This window comes from Cynara cardunculus (genome assembly GCF_001531365.2).
Source record: "Cynara cardunculus var. scolymus isolate 2C chromosome LG 4, CcrdV1, whole genome shotgun sequence".
Lineage (NCBI taxonomy): Eukaryota > Viridiplantae > Streptophyta > Magnoliopsida > Asterales > Asteraceae > Cynara > Cynara cardunculus.
In genome coordinates, this window is record NC_037531.1 from 18,041,431 (window position 1) to 18,050,958 (window position 9,528).

The following is a 9,528-nucleotide window of genomic DNA, read 5'->3' on the forward strand; positions in this document are numbered from 1 at the left end:
TCAGACTTCAACACCTCTTAAAAAACAAACGCCACCACAATTTTAGAAATGTGTAATTATTATTATTTTTTTGCTAACTAAAAGACATTTTTATCCTTAATAATGAAGAGATAAATTTTCTTCATTATATAATTAAAGATAGAATGAGAAAACAGACAATTGTTTTTGAAAATGGATACTTATTCTGATACAAATTAAAATATAAATGTGACACTTGTTTTATAACAGACGGAGTATATTTTAAGCACAATTTTAATTTATTTAAAAGATATTGGTGATATTATCTGATTATTTGAACAGTTAGATATAATAATAACTCGAATAATAATGAATGGAAAGTCAAGGATAAAAGTCATAAAACCGTGGTCCTGTAAAATATATAAAGCAGAGATATCTGCATTCAGGGTTCTAACGTGTATTTTGTTCTGTAAATCGAGCCAAACGCTGTTGACAGCTTTTGATTTTTGACTGGATATGGTCATATGGATTTTGAGTCTTGGACGTTTCAATGCTCTTCAGATATCGAAAAGCAATGATGAATGTTACGGGATTAATGAAATCAGTATAATACATAATACCTGTATGTTTTACATATGTCAAAAGATATTACAGATATTCAATTAATATTCATTTGTCTGCTCAGACAATTTGAGAGGAGACTACCTACAATTCTTGTACAGTACCGTAAAGTAACTGCTCAATGTGTAAAACAGTCAGCTCTCAGTTAGTATATTTACGTAAATAAGTAATGTTTGAGTTCGGCAACTACCGTATGGGAGTTACAATTTATCTGAAGACTGGATTTCACATTGGTCATGAGTTTGTAAGCGAGTCATTTAGTAAGCTGTTGGATACATGATTTCATTCTCACGTGATCTTAAGACGAGCCCGACTCGAGTATTGTCTTGCCTTTCCGTGTAGCTCAATTGCCAAATAAGCGGCGCAACTTTGTCCAAATAAAGATAGGGTCCCGGATTTGATCTCGAGCTCCCCTGCTAGCCACAGACGCTGAATGAGACAAAAAACGCATGTAAGATCTCACATCGGTTATGGGAGATAAACGTTGCCTTATAAGACACTGTATACTTCATCTATCAAACGTGTTTTAAAACCGTTAGTCCAAGTGTGCATAAAAGCAAACAATATCTTGTGTGGTTGATCTATGATATTACAATGTCTCTTTACATTGGTGTCTTTGAAAGCGAGTTCTGTTTGGGCCTGATTGAGATTGTCTGTAATCAACTTTTTGTCCAAATTTATAAATCCAGTAAATTATACAAATTTATAAACTAGTTTTCATGTTTTGTTTCATCTATACTATATTATAAAACATTTGACAAAAACTCTTAAAAATCATTTTTATGCATGAAATACTTTTTATTGATGCATATTACTTAAAATTCAAGATTACAAGTAGATTGTGCGTAAGTACAACTTATTAAAGCTTCATTATTGAATTCGTGTAATTAACTGCTGATAAACATAATCAATACAAGATAAACATCTCATTTTAAATATAAAAAATCTAAAATATAATTAGGATAATCATTAAGTTTTAACAAAATACTTAATTATTATTTTTATAAAAAATATATTATTAAACCTAAATTAAATTACTTTAAATTAAATTATAATAAAAATTTTGAATTAAAAAATTATACAAAACAAGAAGTTTTAAATAATTATTTTAATACTAACATCCATATATATTTTTCAAAATTTTATAATATTTTAAAATTTATATTTTATTTAAAAAAATATATTATCGCTTTCTTAAATTTACATAAAATCATATTATATTTTTAAGGAGAGAATACAAAATTAAAGTCTCGTTACTCCCAACAATAAAAAGCAAAATCAGCCACTAAATACTCGTCACCCACACACTATCCCCTTTATTTATGGATTTATGATATGTGTGATCAACCTGTTTTTAAGGGACCATTTAAATAATACTGAACCTTCGTAATAAATCGTTACAAAAGGTAAATTTTCACAGTATTTTTGCTGTGAAAATTCTATATATTTTTATACATATACAATGTTTTGCTACAAAAATAGAGGACAAATTACATAAAAAAGTAACATATTTTAAGTTGATTCTTATTTTGAGTAACGTATTTTCAAAACATTTATTTTGGTACCTAAAATGTAAAGTTTTAAACTTTTAAGTACTTAGTTAACCGGTTAAACCATTAACCAGTTATCATACTGATGTGGTATCCAACTCAGTATTATTTGTTGACGTGGTTAGTGACATGAATTTTTTTAATCAAAAATTAGTCTTCAATCGGTTACCTAGATACTTAAATATTTGAAACTTTACATCTTAGATACCAAAATAAAAATTCTAAAAAAATATTACTAAAAATAGAAATCAAATTAAAAGTACGTTACTTTTTCATATAATTTAGGAAAAAAAAAAATCTAATGTTATTTTGTGAAAATGGAGTTATCTGAAGTTAAACTTTTTCCTCCTTTATATGCATCTCTTCACCCACAATCTCTCTTTCTCTCTCATAGTGAGAACTGAGAACTCCGTTGTCTTATAAAACAAGACACAGTTTCAAGCAATCTCTCTCCCTCTCTATCTCTCTCTGTCTCCTTCTCTTCCCCTATATATTAGGAGGGAGAGAGAGACGATTGAAAAGGAACAGTGCTGGCCTGGTTAAGGAGTTTTGTGCCCAGTCAACTCAGAAGACGAAATCGAAGGAAGAAGAAAAAGCAGAAGCTCATGAGTTGGTTGCAGAAAATGGTTTTTCCAGTCAGACGTGTTTGGCTTGCCGTTGCTACTCGTGTTAAATCCCGTAACAATGGTTAGTAATACTTCTTCCTTAATCGTTAATCGTTTATCGTCTCTGTGTTTCTGTTCGATCTAATTTTCATGCCGATTTTACTGATGAAACGAGTTATAGGAGTATGATAAGTGTATGAACTTCAAATTTGTGCTAAAATGGAAGAAAATCGAGTCTCTACACGATGAATTTCGTTTTTGTGAAAATTGAATTTGGCTTTCTAATTGATCCAGCGATTTATGAGATTGTGACGAGAATTCGGACTCGGATTTTTTGCTAGAACGGAGGAAATCAAGTGAAATCCGATTAAACTGTAACGTAATTCCGATCTGAAAATCTAATCGGTGCTTTTACTGATTTTGAATTTAATGTTCGACATAATGCTTTCGAATTTGTGATCTGAGATGATATTGATTATGACCTTTTATGTTCATAGTTTCATTTAGTTGTTAATGGAGTATGGAGTCTCGTGATTGTGTTGTAGGCATACCGTATACACCTTTTGTGATGGAACACTTTAATGCGTGTGTACGTACTTTAATGGCGGTTTCTTTTGCTATCATCCTCATAGTCATAGTCAAATTGGTTTTCATACTTTTCTTTTCCCTTTTCCTTTTTCAGAAATTGATTTGAATTTATCCTTGAATGTTCTATAACTTTAAAGGGTAATCTTATTGGTAGGCTAAAATGTATTAGTTTATCTATTAATTTTTTCTTCACATACATAAACATCAGAACTCATTTTTTATATTTATAACACATAATTTGACATGGTTTGTCATTAAAAAAGTTATATAGCAATCCTCAATGCTATATGTATCCCATTTATGATAATATCAAGTCAAATCATGTATTAAAAATATAAAAAATAAGTTTTGATGTTAATATATATGAGAAAGATAATAGTAGATAGATATGCACTTAACAATAATTATGTCAAATTTAAGAGAGGATTACTTATATTATTTGAATGGATAACGTACTTTAACTTGATCTCTATTTTGAATAACGTATTTTAAATATTTAAGTACTCGGGTAACCAGTTGAAGCAAAAACTTAAGATTTATTTTCCAATTTCTTTTGTCAAAAAGAAATTTAGTACATATTATGAGAACATCTCATAATAATTAAAGTTTTTTAAAGGTAAAAATTCCCATGAAAAAGAAGCTTCCATTGGTTTTAATTAGATAATTGTTTTTTAATTGTTGAAATGATTAGATTTGGTTATTTCTATTTCTCGTGAAGCATATTCAAAAGAATCTTTCAAAATTTCTTGAAAAACTTATATTCTTAAGTCTAAATTTTTTAATTTAAAGATTATTAAAATATTTTATACATTTAATAAAATATTATTTTTTTCAAAACATTTGATTTCAAAGTTTTTTTTATTGATGGAAATCCAATAAAAAAGTAATTAGAAATTCTGGAAATGAAAATTTTCATATTATTTCGCTTATTTTATATATTTTGAGAAAAGTTTCGAAAGTTTCGTTGAACAAAAATGTTGTCCAAAATTTCTAAAATTACTATTTATAGAAAGTCTATTAAAGATGATCTAAGCATATAATGCAATAAAAGGCTTGATAATAAGTACAATATCTCTTAATATATATAGACCATATTAAATCTTTTGTATAAGAAACTACTTGTTTTTTCTTGGAAACTTTTTCACAAAGCAATTTTTTTCATTCCTTGAGATAGAAAAAGAGTCTATATCGTGGCCACTAAGGTTTAAATACGGTGACTCCGGACTATCTGCAAAGCAGATGGTCGTTTTGGGATTAGTCAGTTCGTATAACAAGTTAGATATTCAGGTTAATCAAAAGAAAAAAAAAAGAGTCTATATACATCACAATCATACTCCTTCCAAATCATAGTTCACTTAGGATATGTTGATTACATTTGGTTTGGTTTATAAAAAGTCATATTATTCATTTCTTTTAATGATTAAGAACTAATACGCAACACTGAAATAAAACTACTTAACAGTTTTTACATTACTTTGATGATTGATCATTGAGTGTTTGTTATTATTATTCGAGTAAACTACAAATTTGGTCCCTGTGTATTTGTCTAAAATAACAAATTTCATCCTTGTATTTTTGAAATTACAAGATGACCATCATGGTCTGCAAAAACGTTTGGATTTGGTCCTCCTTCAAACGGCCGTTAAAAAATTCCGTTAAGATGAGGGGTACTTTCATCTTTTTATCGTTTTTTTCTTTTATCTAATTAAAAACCACATGAACCAAAATCATAAGATCGATTTTGATTGGGTAAAAGACAAAAAATTCAATAAAATGACGAAAATTTCCCTTATTTAATGGAATATTTTAATAGTCGTTAAAAGAAGGGACTATATTGAGACGTTCTTTGCAAACCACTTAACCATCTTAGGGATGAAAAATATTATTTTCGACAAACCACAGAGAGCAAATTGTAGTTTGAGGGTTGTTTGTTTACCTCTTAATAGTTTCATTAAGAAACAACCTCTGAATTGTTAAGAGGTGAATCTTGTTTGGCAAAAAAAAAAGTCTGCCTCTTAATGATTTTAAAACCCTTTGAATGATTTTGTATCATAGATCTTCCTTAACCATTAAGATCCCCAATTTCATTGTACACAATTACCAAACAATTATATTTCATTTTGCATTATATCATGAAAGTCTGTTAATCATTCCGACTACTTAATCATTCTACACCAAATCATTGAGCAATTACCAAACACTCTCTTACTTTCATCATTACTATTTTTGTCTTTTTGGCAAATATTCATGGTGCATATTTAGGTGGGAAAAGAAAAGAAATGAATAGAGGGCTTATTTGATTGGACAAATGTCACTTTTTTTCCCAGAAGAGGAATACAATAATTATTCTAATTGATTAACAAGGACTGGTAAGGAATCATTCTTGTTTTTGTTGGTTTTTTATTTTTATTTTTATTTTTAAAATATATTTAATATTAATAAAGAAAAGCTGCTTGCTGAGGACTCGTCATATTGTTTATATAGAATATGTTTTGAGCTTAACTTATTAAATCTTGTGAAGTGAGTCATCAAGTATGCTTAGGACACATGAACAATAAATAAATATATATTATAGACATGTATATGCTTTGAAAATAGTTTCACAACAACTCTTAATTCATAATTTTCATATTCAGATATAATCGACAAAATATCATCTTAATTCATCAGATTCAGAATGTGATAGGTTTCAAAATACGAATCTGATATGAATAGTTCCAACATAAATGTTTTTGAAGAATTAGATGATGTGAAAGATTTGGAATTTTTGGTGTTTGATGTTTGATGTGTAGGATTTTGAATGAAATTGAATTTCGTTATTTATAGATATTTTATAAAAAAACAATTATAGAAATACTTAAATTATTTTTTTATTAATTTGATAATTACAAAACAATTGTTTTGTACATATTTACAAGTATTTTACAAACAACTTTTTGTAAAATCTTATAAAATACCAACTACCCTCATAGATCCAATGTTTGTAGGATTCTACTGAAATACCATATTTCAACTCCCGACTTTCCTTTAAATCTAACGTGAAATTGGAATAAAATTCAATTTCAAGTCTTTCAAAATCCTACCAATTCCTCCGATCCAAACAGACTCTTCGCTTGCTTGCTTGTTTTCTTTGCATTAAATTTTTTTCCCATTAAAATTTCTGGGTGGAGGAATGGGTCTCCATTACATTTCCCCCTCAACCCCTCTTTTACATAGGTTAAGAACCGTTTTTTTTTTTTTACTTTCTACTATAGTTCTTTCAGTAATTTCTTATATGTGTCATCACCAATCAAAAAAAGTACCCTGAAATCAACCAAAAAATATCTTGAAACCAATAAAAAAAATCCTTCAAAATCAACAAAAAAACTTCAAAAATGCCTAATTAGGCTAAAAACACACCAGACAACTTTGTGGGTCTTCACTAAGGCAAAAATCTTGAATCCATCATTGTTCACATTTATATATTTATCAATTTATAAAAAGACATTGTTACTAATTTAACCTTCAAATTTTAATACCATCTCTTATTAATAAAAAATAATAAAACTTTAGGGTTAAATACCTCTAAAAATCAAACAGATCAAAATTATTGGCAAATGATTGTAATAGAGAAAGTGAGTGAAGTTTGATCACTCATGATCCCAACCACCTAAAACGATAAGGTTGAATCTGATTAGTGATCTTTAATAACAAATAGCACTTGATTACTAGTTTCCTCTTAACATTTCTTTATCCCATAAAAATATCTGCAAAGATTTCCATTAGGCATTTCCACTCAGACTATTGATTTGGTGACTTGTAAACACACTACTAACTAACAACCATTTCAGATGATCTTACCTAACCTTTACGTATACAACACTTCAAACTTCAAATGGAATTTATTACCATTCTTGTTTCAGAAACTGTTTTTGTGAATACCCAATTTAAATTTTGTTTGTTAGCAGTTTTTAATGAAATTCACAACTTATTCGGTCAAATATACATGACTTTTGGTGGTGACCTAATGATATAGAAAATGGCTTTATTCAGTAAGTTTTTGGGAGAGAGCTTTATGTAAAAAACCAGGTTTTTTCCAAACCTGTCCCTACTCTTTGAAACAAAAACTTTACCGATCTATACAGACAACTTTATCCGTAAAGAACTTAATGGAAAATCAACCAAACTACCCCTTAGTTGGTCTTATTAGTTTGCTTCCTTAGGACCGTTTACTACTCGTCCAACATCTTGGTCTTTTGGGGTAAAATATTGTAGCAGTATCTACTTTGGAGCCGTTTACCAAATGCTTATTAGTAAGAGTCACAAAGGGGTAGTTTACTAAACGCTTATCCGGTAAGTGCTTACCGGTTCACTTTACGAACATGACAAAGATTGACATCTTACCTGGTAATAGCAATGACAAGGATTGAGAATCCTACCCCGAATAAATGAAAGTGATGACTCTTACCGACTTACCGGATAAAAATGTTCGCATACAATGCCGTTTTTAATAGACTAAAATCTTATAAGATAAGTTCAAGTGAAAGTTTTAACTCTTAGCGGAAGCCTTTACGGGGTAAGTGCGGGGTAAACAACTCCTAACCTCTTTTACCTTATCAGGTATCATTCTCGACCATCAAAAAATGGATTGTTAGGTAAATGTTTTTTATCCCTGCCAACACTTAATTGGGTAAAAGTCTTCTTCCTCATTTATCTGTTAAGATTCTCGGTCTTTCATATGCTAACTCCAGTAAGATAAGCGCTTACCTAGTAACCGTTTAGTAAACGTCCCCTTAATGCTAATTGTCTCCTATGGGTAAGAACTGATATTATTTACATACACTACTGCTAACCCGGTTAGCCAACCAATATGTCACTGACCGAGTCCAGCCAGTACTTGCCCAAATTGTTTTTGTTAATAAGCACTTGCTACAAAACACCGGGTAAACACAACCATTTTCCGTCAGTGTTTATCCAGACCACACTCTTACTCGATTAACACTTACCCAATCTGTATCGATAAACGACCCCTAAAAATAGACTGCTTACACAAATGTTGTTATTTGGGGCATTCAGGTGGTGGGCTTTTGAAGCTACACGACGATATACAAACATGCGGATACGAGGATGTCCAAGTGATGTGGGAGATGCTTCATAGAACGGAGTTGGAGTTAACGTCATCAAGCAACCGTCGGAAACGCAAACCAAAACCGTTTTGGAAAATCTTCATATGGCACAACAATACTTGTTCGTCGCCTTTCTCCATTGACCATGCTTAACATCAGTATCAACCTTAGTACCCCCTGCAACAGAATATGAAAAAAACATCGTTAGTATGACTTTTCGATATATGTGTCTCGATCGGCTATCGTGGAACTCGTGCTAAAAAAAGTACGAGATCCACGGTAGTGAAATCGTTTTTTGTAAATACATGATGCTGTTCTTCCTTTTTCTTTCAAGATCCAAATCAGGTCATACAGCATAAAGAAAGAAAACATCAGTCAGCTGAGTGTTGCTTGTGCAGCATTTCTTGAATAAAGCATGTGATGTCTTTTGTGGAAACATGTGTGTTTTAACTCAATTGGCAAAGGGAAAAAGACGATTTGGGGTTCGATCCAAGGCCCCCTATGCCCCCTCACATTCCGTGGCGGATCCAGAATCGTTTTTGGTTGGGAGGGGGCACACTTTAGATTGTCAAAAAACTTATGAATCGAATAATTCATCTAAACCAAAATGGTTTCGGGTTGTTCGTTTTCCATTTGGTTAGCCGAATGAAGATAACTTTCTACTACTTTGGTTTTCGCTTAACTTTCTACTATCTCGGTTTGTGGCCCATTGAGATACCCTTGTAAAGCAATGAAAATGCACAGAATGATACATTTCATAAAACAAAGAAAATACACTGTGATGCACGTGAAACATTGTGAATGTTATCACTATGATTCACAAACGTTTTTAAAATATGATGTATATGAGGTAATTGATATATTAGGTAACTAATTTTAATTAAATATTTCCTTCTAAAAAATTAATTAAATATTTTGATTAGTTGTAAATAAAATTACTACATTACCCTTTTAATTTATTTAAAAAATATCCTTAAATATCTCAAACGAGTAGTTTATGTTGAATCTCACGATTACCATAAACTAAACAATTCTCCCATAGAGAGGAATATATATATATATATATATATATATATATATATAGAGAGAGAGAGAGAGAGA